Genomic DNA, 13,310 nt, shown 5'->3' on the forward strand with positions numbered 1-13,310 from the left:
TTTTTATCACCCATATAGTCTAGGTGTGTTTCTCCAACCGTGAGCTCTTAGAGCCTTCTGGGCCTTTTTTGTGCCCACCTGTGGAAAACTTTCTTTTGTAAGAATTCCTTTTTCTGAAGTGAGATTAATACGTGCTGAGGTCAGCGTGACGAGAGCTGTGGCTTATAAGAAAACACAGCATTGCTCTCCAACATGGGCATTCCCAAGGGGACCACGTCAATTGTGTAGAGGAAGGAGACAGAACAAGCAGTAACTTGTTGAAGGCAGCAGCACAGACTCAGAAGCAGATACGCTACTGAGTCCTTGCTCAAACTCAGCCTGATTAGGCAAAAAACTGTCCTTCAGATGAGCAAAGACGCTGGAAGCTAGCCGTGCTCTTGGGAGGAAGGAGACAGTGGCAGGGAAGAAAGAGGGCAGGCAAGTGATCCAATCTCATCACCACATTGAGAACCAGCTACTACAATGAATAATCATTCATTATTGACTGACTGCAGCAGAATCTTGAAACTGCTTCCTAGAAACTTAGGGATCATTGCACAGTCAGGGTTAAGAGTCAAAGGGTCATCACATCTCAAGAATATTTTAGATTTTTTGGCCCACAGAACTGGTACAGTAGGTTTTTGTGCATGAGTAGTATTGCCACAAAAATCCAAGTCACCCCCACCCCCAAAAACTATTAAAGCAAACATTTGCATGCTTGGCTATCATTTTGAAAAGTTTTCTATAACATCAAATGCATCATTAATGAAACAAACCAGGTGTGGTGGCTCATGCTTGTAATCCCAGCACTTTGGGAGGCTGAAGCGGGTGGATCTCTCGAGTCCAGGGGTACAAGATCAGCCTGGACAATATAGTGAGACCCTCATCTCTACCAACAATTTTAAGAAGTAGCCGGGTGTGGTGGTGTGCACCGGTAGTCCCAGCTACTCGAGAGGCAGAGGTGGGAGGATATAGCTTGAGGCCAGGAGGTGAAGGCTGCAGTGAGCTGTGGTCATGCCACTGTGCTCCAGCCTACGTGACAGAGTGAGACCCTGTCTCAAAGCAAACAAAAACACTTATTCCGTCCAGATAATCTGAAATATTTAAAATCTCATATAGTTGTTTCTTTGGAGCAAAAGCTCTTCAGTTTCTGCTCTTAAATATTAGCTAGCTGCTTTGGTGCCATCTGATGGCCCACATGGGTAACTGCCACCGCACTTCTATTCACTTTCTTTTAAGCGGTTAAATGCAAAATGCCATTGTTGATAGCCTACCTGGCAATGCCTTAGGGGGTGGTGATCTCCCCCTAATACTTCTAACAATTTAAAAACTAAATTTGTGGTCTGGGCAGTGGCTCACGCCTGTAATCCCAGCACTTTGGGAGGCTGAGGTGGGTGGATCATGAGGTCAAGAGATTGAGACCATCCTGGCCAATATGGTGAAACCCCGTCTCTACTAAAAATACAAAAATTAGCTGGGTGTGGTGGCGCTGTCCTATAGTTCCATCTACTCAGGAGACTGCGGCATGAGAATGGCTTGAACCCAGGAGGTGGAGGTTCCAGTGAGCCGAGATTGCACCACTGCACTCCAGCCTGGAGACAGAGCGAGACTCCGTCTCAAAAACAAAACAAACAAACAAACAAAAAAACACTAAATTTGTAACAAAGTTCTATTTTCTTAAAGAACTTTAAAAATGGATACAAATAATATATGTTCATTACAAAAAATATAGATTTGCGGAAAAAACTGACTGCTGATAATAAATGTTAATTTCTAATGTATTTTCTTTCAACTTTTCAAATAAAAAGGGGATAGAACCCAAGTAACACATTGTTTTGTATATTTTTTAACTTGACGATATATTATGAATGTCTTTCTGTGTCAATAAATATACAACAAAATTCTATTTTCTTAACTTTAAAAATGGATACAAGTAATATATGTTCATTATAGAAAAAATAATACAGATTTGAAGAAAAAAACTGCCAACTGATAATCAATGTTAACTTTTAATGTATATTCTTTCAACTTTTTAAATAAAAAAAGGATGGAACCCAACTAACACATATTATGTTTTGTATATTTTTTAACTTGACGATCTATTATGAATGTCTTCTGTCTCAATAAATATACAACAAAAATCATTTGTCATGGATGACTAGTATTTCATTCTATGGATACACAGTTTAAAAGATCTGCTAAATTTCCATGTTTGGGTTTTTATATTTCTGTGTCCTCAGGCCCAATACAGTGCTGGATACATGGTGGGATCTCGATAATTGGCATTAACAGTTGTTAATGCAGCTCTTAAAGTCGTGAGCACCAAAGGGAAATCCGTCCTCAGGTGTGGTGTGACCCACACAGTGGAGGTACCTTCCTTTCCCTGAATTGTTTCTGCGGGTCCAGACCAGACGGACTTGGCTTTTTGGCAGCCATTGTATATTATCTTTGCTGAGCTATAGTAAAATAAAATTCCTGGTTGATCTCTATAAGTGTATTCTCTTCCTATGTCTGTGTGGTTGATGGCTTGAACCAAAATGCTAAATTTTACATTTATTTATGTAAACCTTTCTTTCGTTTTATTTTATTTTTTATTTTTTTGAGACGGATTCTCGCTCTGGTGCCCGGGCTGGAGTGCAGTGGCCGGATCTCAGCTCACTGCAAGCTCCGCCTCCCGGGTTCCCGCCATTCTCCTACCTCAGCCTCCCGAGCAGTTGGGACTACAGGCGCCGCCACTACGCCCGGCTAATTTTTGTATTTTTAGTAGAGACGGGGTTTCACAATGTTAGCCAGGATGGTCTCGAACTCCTGACCTCGTGTTCCGCCCGCCTCGGACTCCCAAAGTGTTGGGATTACAGGTGTGAGCCACCACGCCCGGCCACTTTTATAGCTTTTGTTTTGTAACACAACAATAGCCTACTTAGAGGTTTTTGATTGTTGATTCTGTCATCTTGCGTATGTGTGATCCCGCTTGGTTTTGACTTTTCTAAAAAACATAATGAACGCTCCTAGCCTTAACTCATTGATGAAGTCATTAATTTCAAAACAGTGAACAGGAACCTAAATGGGTCATGATGTACAGTTCTAATCCAAATTACCTGCTCAGTTAGGAAAATATGAGAAGTGACGAGGATATCCGGAAAGCCTTGAACATTCACAAAGATGAAGCTGCAGTGCCTGAGGAAATTCTCTAATAAAGGAGGGATGGAGGAAAGCATTCTCCGATCAGCCTCCGATCTTACCACGAGCGAGGCGTCCTTACGTCTTCTCTCGCCTGCTCCTGCCTGCCTCGTGCCTAAGACGGCGGGCTGTGGCCGGAAGGGATGGGTGGGACGGTGGGGTAGGTGGGTAAAGTGAAGAGGACCCTAAAGGAAAAGCGGCTCTGCCGCTGACGGCGGCTGCTTTGCCGAGTGTTACCACCAGGTGGTGCTGTCCCCCAGCCGAACATAATTCAGAACAGCCACATCGGATCAGGGCTCTCCAGGACCTGAGACCCGCCCAGGGAATCCAGAATTCCCCCGTTATATTAATCACATCTGCAAAGCCCCTCTTGCCAGGGAAAGTGACGCGCTCTCAGGTCCTGAGAATTAGGACGTTATCTTTTGGAGGCATTATTCCGCCCACCATATCTCCACATTCAGACAAAATTGCAGAATGCTCTTGTGCCACATGGTCAGGTCCCACAAGGGTCTTTATAGGAGGGAGGCAAGAGGGTCACAGTGGAAAGAAGATGTGACAACGGAAGCAGAAGTTGGCGTGATGTGAGGAAGGGGCCGAGGAACGCAGGAGACTCTTAGAAGCTGAAAAAGGCAAGGAAAGAGATGCTCCTCTCAGAGCCTGCAGAAGGCACCAGCCTTTCTCATTGACTTCAGCTGTTTGCGCTGCCTGCCCTTCTGGCCTCTGGAACTGTGAGATAGTAAATGCATGTTGTTTTAAGTCCTTAAGTTTGTGGCGATTTGTTACAGCAACACTGGGAAACTAATACAAGAAATTTATGGAAAAAAAAAAAAAAAGACCTTGTACAACCCCAAACCAAAACATCTGTTTCTCCCTGCAATTTCTTCAGTAACAGCGTTAGCGTTCTCCGTTCTTCCTGCCTCCCAGATGAAATGCATTAAGGGGCCCAATAACTGAATTAGCCCTGCTTTTCTGAGCGCACCCAATTGATAAGAGACACCTGCTTCCTTGAACCCTCCTCACCATAAGCCTGATTCCTAAAATAAACCCTTCCTGACTCTTAGAGCCACCCCGTCATTCTCTAAGGTATACGGGTCTCTTTGCGTCAATTATCAACTTGTTGCTTCCTGGCTCCCAATGCACGCTTCAATATAAGCTCTATGATAAACAATGGAATTCCTTAAAGCCTTTTGCTGTTAAAGTGAGCACAACGTCAAGCTTTCTCAGTAGTGTGCTCTGGAGGGACACTGCAAGAGGAAGGGGCTTACTGCAATTTCCAGCACAGGCTCGAGGAGGGGAATAGCAGAGGCTCTGCCCAGGGTGCGAGGACATGAGGTGAAGCCCGTCCGAGTCACAGGCCTGCAAGAGATCCCTCTGTGACCCTCTTGTCTCAGCCGTGGCAACCTGTCCACAGACCTCTGGACGTGTGTCTGAGCCGCCCTGGTAGCCCCTCGCTCACACCCCCACCGCCGCTGCCATTGCCTGCTCCCCCACCTGCACTCCAGAGGGCAGCCAGCCTGTTGCTCCCCCAGCCAATCCAGACCAGCTCCAGCTTGGCCAAGCAGGAGGAGCCTCTGCTCTCTGCCAGGCAGAGACACATTTTCCAGCAAGGTCCTGAAGGGCTTCAGAACGTGCCATCTCCAGATATGCTGGCTTGGGATAGGGACAATTTTAAGCTAAAGGCACTTAAAAAAACAACAGATGCGGCCGGGTGCAGTGGCTCACGCCTATAATCCCAGCACTTTGGGAGGCCAAAGTGGATCACCTGAGGTCAGGAGTTCGAGCCAGCTTGGCCAACGTGGTGAAACCCCTTCTCTACTAAAATACAAAAATTAGCCGGGTATGGTGGCACACACCTGTGGTCCCAGCTACTTGGGGGGCTGAGGCAGGAGAATGGCTTCAACCCGGGAGGCGGAGCTTGCAGTGAGCCGAGATGGCGCCACTGCATTCCTGCCTGGGTGAGAGAGTGAGACCCCGTCTCAAAAAAACAAAAACAAAAAAAGAAAGAAAAACAACAGATGCACAAAGGACACTCTGACCTCGCCTTTTCTTCCTGAAAGCAGGAGATGGAACTTTCCTATGGAAGATGCCCTCCCTCTACGAGGAAGAACAGAACATTCTTCTCTCCGGAGGCGGGGAGTTGAGGCCAAGAGAAATCGGTACAAACAAAAAGTGTTTTGACAGTTAAAAAGCTCTTGTTAAAATAACCGTTGTCTTTAGCCTCTCCATATATTTAGTTACTTTTTCACAATTAGTAATTTTTGTTCAACCATTGCATAAGCCCTTAGGCCTGGCTGCTTTTGGATCTTGGTGTTCCTGCGAAGGCCCTCACGTGCCTGTAAACATCGGCTTGCGTTTCCTCCATTAATCTCTCCTATCTGAACTTAACTCTCAGGCCCAGCTGGAGACTGGCGACAGGAGCAGCTCTGCCTCCACTACGGTCAGACACCCACTGAGGTTGTCCCTTCCTGAACGGGCTCCCTCAGCCCTAGGGGGCCTCTAGGAAACTCTACAGGGGTTTCCTTACATCTTAGAGTTGCTGTTGGCCACAGTTAATGCTTCTTTCACCCCGTTTTAACCAACTATGGTTTCCAGCTCCTGTTTGACTCAGATTGCTAAGCCCTTGCTGCAACAAGGGATAAACCCAACTTTGTCCGACTGCAGATATAGTTCTGGTCTTGGCTGGTGGGATTCAGTAGCAGGAAAAAGGAAGAAATATGTATTGAGCAACTGCTGTGTACAAGGCTTTGTGCTGGGCTTTTAATATGTATTATCTTATTGAATAGAGATATTAGATAGGTATGATCTTGCATCTTTGATATTATGAAGTGTCCAGTCATGGCCGGGCGTGGTGTCTCACACCTGTAGTCCCAACACTTTGGGAGGCCGAGGTGGGTGGATCACAAGGTCAGGAGTTTGAGACCATCCTGGCAATACGGTGAAACCCCGTCTCTACTAAAAAATACAAAAAATTAGCTGGGCGTGGTGGCAGGAGCCTGTAATGCCAGCTACTTGGGAGCCTGAGGCAGGAGAATGGCGTGAACCTGGGAGGAGGAGCTTGCAGTGAGCCAAGATCCAGCTTGGGCGACAGAGCGAGACTCCGTCTCAAAAAAAAAAAAAAAGAAAAAAAAGTGTCCAGTCACAGAGTAAGTACCAAGGCTGACACTCTGACTCCAGAGACAACACGGTGAGCTGCAGGCCACAGCCTCCTGTACTAGCCCAGTCACCTCAATTAGGAGAGGGAGAGGATCAGCTACATTTAAAGTATTTACATTTAAAAGAGAAAATGCATTAAATCAGATATAGCGAGAAAAGCTCAACCTGAAAAGCCTAAGGAAATGACATATTATATGATTTCACTCGTATTGCCAGGTGGCCACCTCTTTTCAAATGAACCCTGGTGCATTTGCCACGGTTAAGTGTAATAATTTCAAGGTAATTTCTTTGGGGTCCAAGTGAGCTATTTTGTAGAATTGTATTTTGCTGTACATTTAGCTGGTGGTCATTTCACTGGCAGTTAAGAGGCGATAAGAGATTGTGTAATAGAGGCTCATTAAAATTAAAGACTGTGACTCCATGTGCCCCAGGACAACCTTGAGGGAACACTAATTTGTTCAACATTTACCATTAAGCCATTAGAAGCATACTGATTCAGGCAGGACCTTGTGTCTTACACGTGGAGCTGAAAGCTTTAATGTCTATTCAGGTATTATTTTGCAATTTCCATTCATTTCCATTTTTAAGCCACAGTTTGCATTGGCAGAGTTTGAAGGGATTTAATCAGCCACTTACGCTTTGGGGATGCAGTGGAAAAGCTAAAGAAGAAATACCTAAACCGCGTGGGTTTTCCTGGACCAGTGGAGGGGTGGGGCCTCCTCCTGAGATGAAGGACACAATTTCAAGGCCGACCCTGCTTTTTCTGTGGCCTAGACAAAGGCCGAGGATTTCTCGCGTTTTTCCTAATCCTTAATTTTGGGGAATACTTGGAATTAGCTCAGCGATATTGAATTTAGAATATATCATCTTTTTTCTTCAAAATATCATTTTATTACCAATAAAGTGATTATAGAGAGATGGGCTTTAGGTGTATGACTAAGGAGTTTCTTTCTTTCTTTTTTTTTTTTGAGACAGGGTCTCGTTCTGTCAGCCAGGCTAGAGTGCAGTGGCGTGGTCACAACTCACTGCAGACTCCACGTCTCAGGTTCAAGTGATCCTTCCACCTTAGCCTCCCGAGTAGCTGGGACCACAGGTGCATACCACCATGCCTGGATTTTTTTTTGTTGTTTTTTTTGAGACGGAGTTTTGCTCTTGTTGCTCAAGCTGGAGTGCAATGGTGCGATCTCAGCTCACTGCAACCTCTGCCTCCCAGGTCCCGGTTCAAGCAGTTCTCCTGCCTCAGTCTCCCAAGTAGCTGGGATTACAGGCACATGCCACCATGCCCAGATAATTTTTGTATTTTTCGTAGAGATAGGGTTTCACCATGTTGGCCAGGCTGGTCTTGAACTCCTGAGCTTGTGATCTGCCTGCCTCAGCCTCCCAAAGTGCTGGGATTACAGGTGTGAGCCACTGCACCTGGCTGCCTGGCTAATTTTTAAAATTACTTTTAGTAGAGATGGGGTCTCACTATGTTGTCCAGGCTTGTCTCAAATTCCTGGGCTCAAGTGATCCTGCCCCCTCAACCTCCCAACATCCTGGTATTGTAGGCCACCGCGCCCAGCCTAGAACATATCTGATGAATGTTTTCTTTACTCCAAGTTGAAGCCCAAGGCTGAAGATAAGAAGAGGCTGATGCAGACAGACTTTAGGTAGGAGAAACAATTATCAACTCAACTTGCACCCCTTATCTGTGTCTACCCGTCCTTCTAAACCAGAAATTCCCACAGACTTCAAAGACGAAAGGGTTTGAAGAGTGGAAACCATATCTTCTTCCCCACCAGAATCTCCATTCTATGAAGGGTATGCACAAGCCTAGGGTCATTTGCAATTGAAAATACAAAAGAGCAGGCCTTGAGCCCAGTATCAAGGATATGTTCATCTAAATGTTTTCTGCCTCTTCCTAACCCTAGAATCACTTTTTTCCTGACAGTGGAGAGGACATGGAGCAAATGTAAATGTGTGGGAGAGAAAGAAGTAGGGTTAGGTGTGGCTCTCCCATTAGTCCAGGGTTGCAGCTCTGTTCCCGATCCTCCCTTGGTGAGACTGTAACCCTGTGGGTTCTAGGACGCTGCCTCAGTTACCACTCCTGCCCCAACAGCCTGGCGTAACACACGCTGGTTAAACACTGATCAGTGGGGCTCAGCAGGTGGAGTGGAAGTACACCTGGTTGTCAGAGCCCTGTGGCTAACACCTCACCTCTGGGCTTTCAGCTATTTTTCTCTGTAGTGTTATCTAATAAAACTTCCAGTTAATTTATGATTCACATGAAAAGGGCCTGTGATATGCAAGGTGCTCATTTAACATATGTTAAGCGGGTCAGCACTGGCTGAGCCATGTTGGTGTATGTATCTGTACGTAGATCCGTCCGTGTATGTGTATGTGTATGTGTTTAAGGTATGGATTCCTAGCTTTTACTTCCATTAGAACTTCTGTTTGTGGATGGAGGAATCTCTGTGAATGACTCAGTGGACTGAAGCCCTCATAGCGTTTTATGGCTGTCGGGTTTGAGTTTGAGCTTGGCTCCATCCTCACAGACCGCATTGATGGGGAGACTGATTGTTAATCTGGGACTCTGAATTTTTATGCAAGAGACACTTGTCCCTGCTCTGAGAGTCTTGATTTCAGTGCAACTTGTTCTTGGGACCACATTGCTGAGAGCCACAAACCCACCAGGGTGAGGGTCAGCAGGGTGAGGGTCAGCCCCCTCCCAGCCTATATTGCCAAGCCCTGCAGCCATTCCTCCAATCCCAAGAACAGCGATGGGTGCAGATGAGAGGACATCATTTGGGAGGCTGACCCATGTAGAGGTCACGTTGTCTACCTTTATTTGTTTTTGGTTGAGCTACTCATAAATCCTGCTGACTTATAGAGGTACTTAAGAAGAAGAAAGAGGCCAAGAAACACTCTCCCCTAACAGAACTCTGGAATAAACGAGCAACAGCCATGCTTTTGTCACTGGGTTAGCGATGCATGCCGGTCCTGGAGGTGCCTGGTGTGTTTCATGGTAGATGCCTTTATGAAGGGAAAGTTAACTGAATCCTGCAGGTAACTGCAGTTGGATAAGTCAGGGAGCCTTTGCCTCTTTGGGAGAGATTAAATGGCCCTGGGGAGATCAGAGGGGAAGGGGACGTCTTCGTAGAGTGGAGAGACGAGAACACAGTGCCCTTGCCTAGACCTTGCCCCTCTGCTCTGACCTGACTCTCACAGCTGGGGATGCACTGTGCACTCCCAGGTGTGCTCAGGGCTTTAGACCAGCTATATCTTTTGCCCAGAATACTCTTCTGCTGTCCTTTCACCAAATACAATAATCAATTTGTGCTTCTTCTGGGAATTATTCTGTAAACCACTCACTTTATTACCAGTCCCAAGCTGGGCTCAGGCACGTTGGAGGACTTTGACTGAATAATTCATTAATTAATTAAATGTTGGCAAGGACAGAGGTGGCCTAGCCTAGGGCCAAAGCACACAGATTTGTCTCCTGAGCCCCCTTTTCCTAAGCCTACGTTGGGGGCTCTCTAGTCCAAGAGCATGAAAGAAAACTGGCCGCAAAGTTAGAAGAGATCCAGGTGAATCCACTGTGCCTAAGTCTTTCTAGTACAGAAAACACCTTGCACATGGGAGCTGGGACTCTCTCCAAACCCGAATCACCTGGCTGTGAGACTGCAAATAGAGAAAAATGGCTGGTTTCAGTATGTGTTTCCTCTTCTCGGTAAGGCACTGTCCTCTATGGAAGGTCATTCAGGGACCCTTTGCAAACCAGCTTCTAGACTTCCAGCGTAAGAGAGGAGGGGAGGCCTGGGGGAATGAGAATGGGGCCAGGAGATGGGTCCTGGCTCTGCCACATGTTAAATGGATGTTTATCAAGTTAGGAAGCCTTCTTGGACTTCAGTTTCCTCATTTGTAAAAGAGGAGGTTGAACCAGCTCTGTGAGGTTTCTTTGAAGATGTTCTGCTACTATGGCCCTAAGGAATAGTATTTTCCCAGGTCTCTGGGGCATTGAGCAGAATCATTGTTAAGATCCAACTCAAGGGTACCATTTGAAGGTGCATTTTCAGGGCACTATTCAACTTCGACCAATTTTGGTGATGGATGGAGGGTGGGAGGAAGTGTCCACCTGCCCTGGAAAGGCATCATTCTATGACTTTCAATTTTGAGATCCAGACCTTGTAACAAGGGCCATCTTTGCCATATGTACCGAAATATCTCTGCAGACTTGGCTGCCGACATTCAGCCATAAGATTGTCAATTTCAGGTTCAGTTGGGAATTTTCAGGTAGGGAGGGGCCTCAGAGAGGTAGTTTATCACCGTCTTTTCACAAACGTAGAAGGGGAAGCAGAATCCCAGGGAGAGGTAGTGATCGTCTCAGATTCTTGGACTGGAAGTGGTAGCATCAGCCTTGAAACAATATTCAACTCACAAGGAACACTGTTTCCCAGAAACGCTTAAGGCTTGAGAGAGAAAGGATTTAAGAGACAGATCTTTCTTTGTTGTGTAATTTCTGTTTCAGAGATGTCAGGAGGTTTCACTAATGGCTTGATAAGCAATTTTAAAATGAGAGGTATAATAAGTACTTATTGCTATTGTCATTATGCCATTGTTATTATGGTAATGTAATCAGTAAAATATATCTGCCTCTTAAGGTCTAGAGTAATTGAAATCATACCATATTGATGCAATTAAAATAATTAGTGAACCTATTAGGTGATTTATGTTTTATATCAAAAATTTTTCAAAATAGTAGGAAGAAAAAATTAGCTTTCACACAGTGATCTACTTTCTCTAGACTAATACTCCACCTACTGGAAAAACACTGAATATTATTTAAAGCATAAGATGTTTAAAAAGAAACTGAGCAAACAGATTTTCTATCAATAAATTCATAAAATTTTTATAAACATCAGTGAATAGGAGGAGAAATTCTCATTTCACAGCTGATATAGCATTTCTTTAATAGCATTGATTTCAAAGATATTTATAGCACAATGGCTCAAGCACTATATAATTATTTCAGAGAATCTGGTCAGAAAATATTTAGCACTTTTAGTTTTGTGACTTTGACTTGCAAATGAAAATTCAGAAGATGATTATAAATCATTAAAAATGATATCTGAACTAGTTTTCTGGTAAATTTGAAATTTACTAGAAATTTACTAGAAATTTCAAATGTCCTTGAGATGTAGTATGAGAATAGTTCATGGTTTTCATACACTTTCATATTTAGAATCACTTTAGTAACAATCAACTTTAACCATTACAGATAGTGATAATAATTTACATAAAATAAGCATGAATTAATTAATTTTATATGGCATGTTTTCCCTGAAGAGCTCGAGGAAAAACACATTTTGATAACTTAGAACATGACTTTCCAGGACGAGGAAAAACAAACAAATGTGTGGAAAAGGGAGGAAGAAAACAATAAAACTAGGAAGAGTCACTTTTGAAAATAGATATTAACAAATATGATGCTGCTTAAATTGAATAATGTTATGGTTAAGTTTTTTGGTTTTTTTTTGAGATGGAGTCTTGCTCTGTTGCCCAGGCACGATCTTGGCTCACTGCAACATCTGCCTCCTGGGTTCAAGCGATTCTCCTGCCTCAGTCTCCTGAGTAGCTGGGACTACAGGTGCCTGCCACCATGCCTGACTAATTTTTTGTAGTTTTAGTTGAGACGGGGTTTCACCGTGTTAGCCTGGATGGTCTCGATCTCCTTCCTGACCTCATGATCTGCCCACCTTGGCCTCCCAAAGTGCTGGGATTATAGGCGTGAGCCAACGTGCCCAGCCTAAGTTTTTAATTAAATAAATGAAAGGAATAAAGAACTTTGAATGAGAATAATTGTGAGAAATGATGGAGACATGACAAATATGATTGAGGCCTTTCTTATTTTAGTCTTTATTAACTCTTCTGCAATCTTGATTTGTTGAGCATGTTTTCAGGGTTTGATTTGTTTAAATTTGGTTCCTGGTGAATTCCTGGGTGAGTTGTGTGGGGAGCACTTTAATAAGGCCTTCAGTAAAATGAAACGACAACCAGGATAACTGTATTAGCCTGGTGCGGTAAGTGGCCGTTGATGTCACATCGTCTACTTGCCAAGGGTAGGACTGGTCAGTTTTGAAGTGGGTGGCTACTCTGACCATTAAATTCTCAAAGCAGGGCCTCTGCTGTAACTGGTACAGAAACAAGGACTTTATTTGAAGATGAGCCCCTCACAGAAATGTAGTTCACCCTTGAATAACACGGGTTTGAACTGCACCGCTTACATATGGATTTTTTTTCAACCAAATGCGGATCAAAAATACAGTATTCTTGGGATGCGGGAGCTGCGCATATGCAAAGTCGGCCCTTGCTAGATGCAGGTTCCTCAGAGCTGACTGCCAGATTTGAGTGTGCATGAGGTTCGGTATACTTGGGGGTCCTGAAACCACTACCCCGAGGATATTGCGGGATGATTATATATGATTAGTCAAATCTTGGGAAGTGAGTAGGTTGTCATGTCAGCTGGCGATGTCTGTTGTGTGCACTCCTGAAGTTATACCTGCCCAGTAGTACAATCATCCTATGGGCCACCCAGGGCACAGATGAATGACTGTCACAGGGTAACCTAGCTGCTGGGGGCGGGGGGGGTGGGTGTGCAGACCCCCTGTGGGAAGACAGAGACCTTGGTGTATGACTCAAATCATCTTGATGACACCTCCTAACATTATGCAAGGGCTTCCATGTGGTTTTGAGGTCCAGCCACCTTGAGCACTGGGACTGGAGTCCAACTAATGACATGTAGCTGTCATAAAAGGCTCAAGGCACTTTAGATTCTTGTTTGGAAAACATGACATGAAACAATGAGGGAATAATATTCTAAGACAATATACTAAAATTAAATGTAAAATGTTACCCCCAATTCTAAAATATGTAATATGGAGAATAATTGTCATCATGTTCAGTAGATTGGCAGAGTGGAGGCATTTTAAAGGAGGAATAATAAACCAATTTTCTCTAAG

The 13,310-nt window shown here is 44.4% G+C and overlaps 1 protein-coding gene across 1 annotated transcript in view; it reads right to left on the reverse strand.

The window, feature by feature from the left end:
- LOC105474842 (contactin associated protein 2) overlaps positions 1-13,310 on the reverse strand; it is a 2,256,224-nt gene that overhangs the window by 152,895 nt on the left and 2,090,019 nt on the right. The gene's annotated exons all lie outside the window — the stretch shown is intronic.

The sequence above is a fragment of the Macaca nemestrina genome, chromosome 4 (genome assembly GCF_043159975.1).
Source record: "Macaca nemestrina isolate mMacNem1 chromosome 4, mMacNem.hap1, whole genome shotgun sequence".
Classification (NCBI taxonomy): domain Eukaryota; kingdom Metazoa; phylum Chordata; class Mammalia; order Primates; family Cercopithecidae; genus Macaca; species Macaca nemestrina.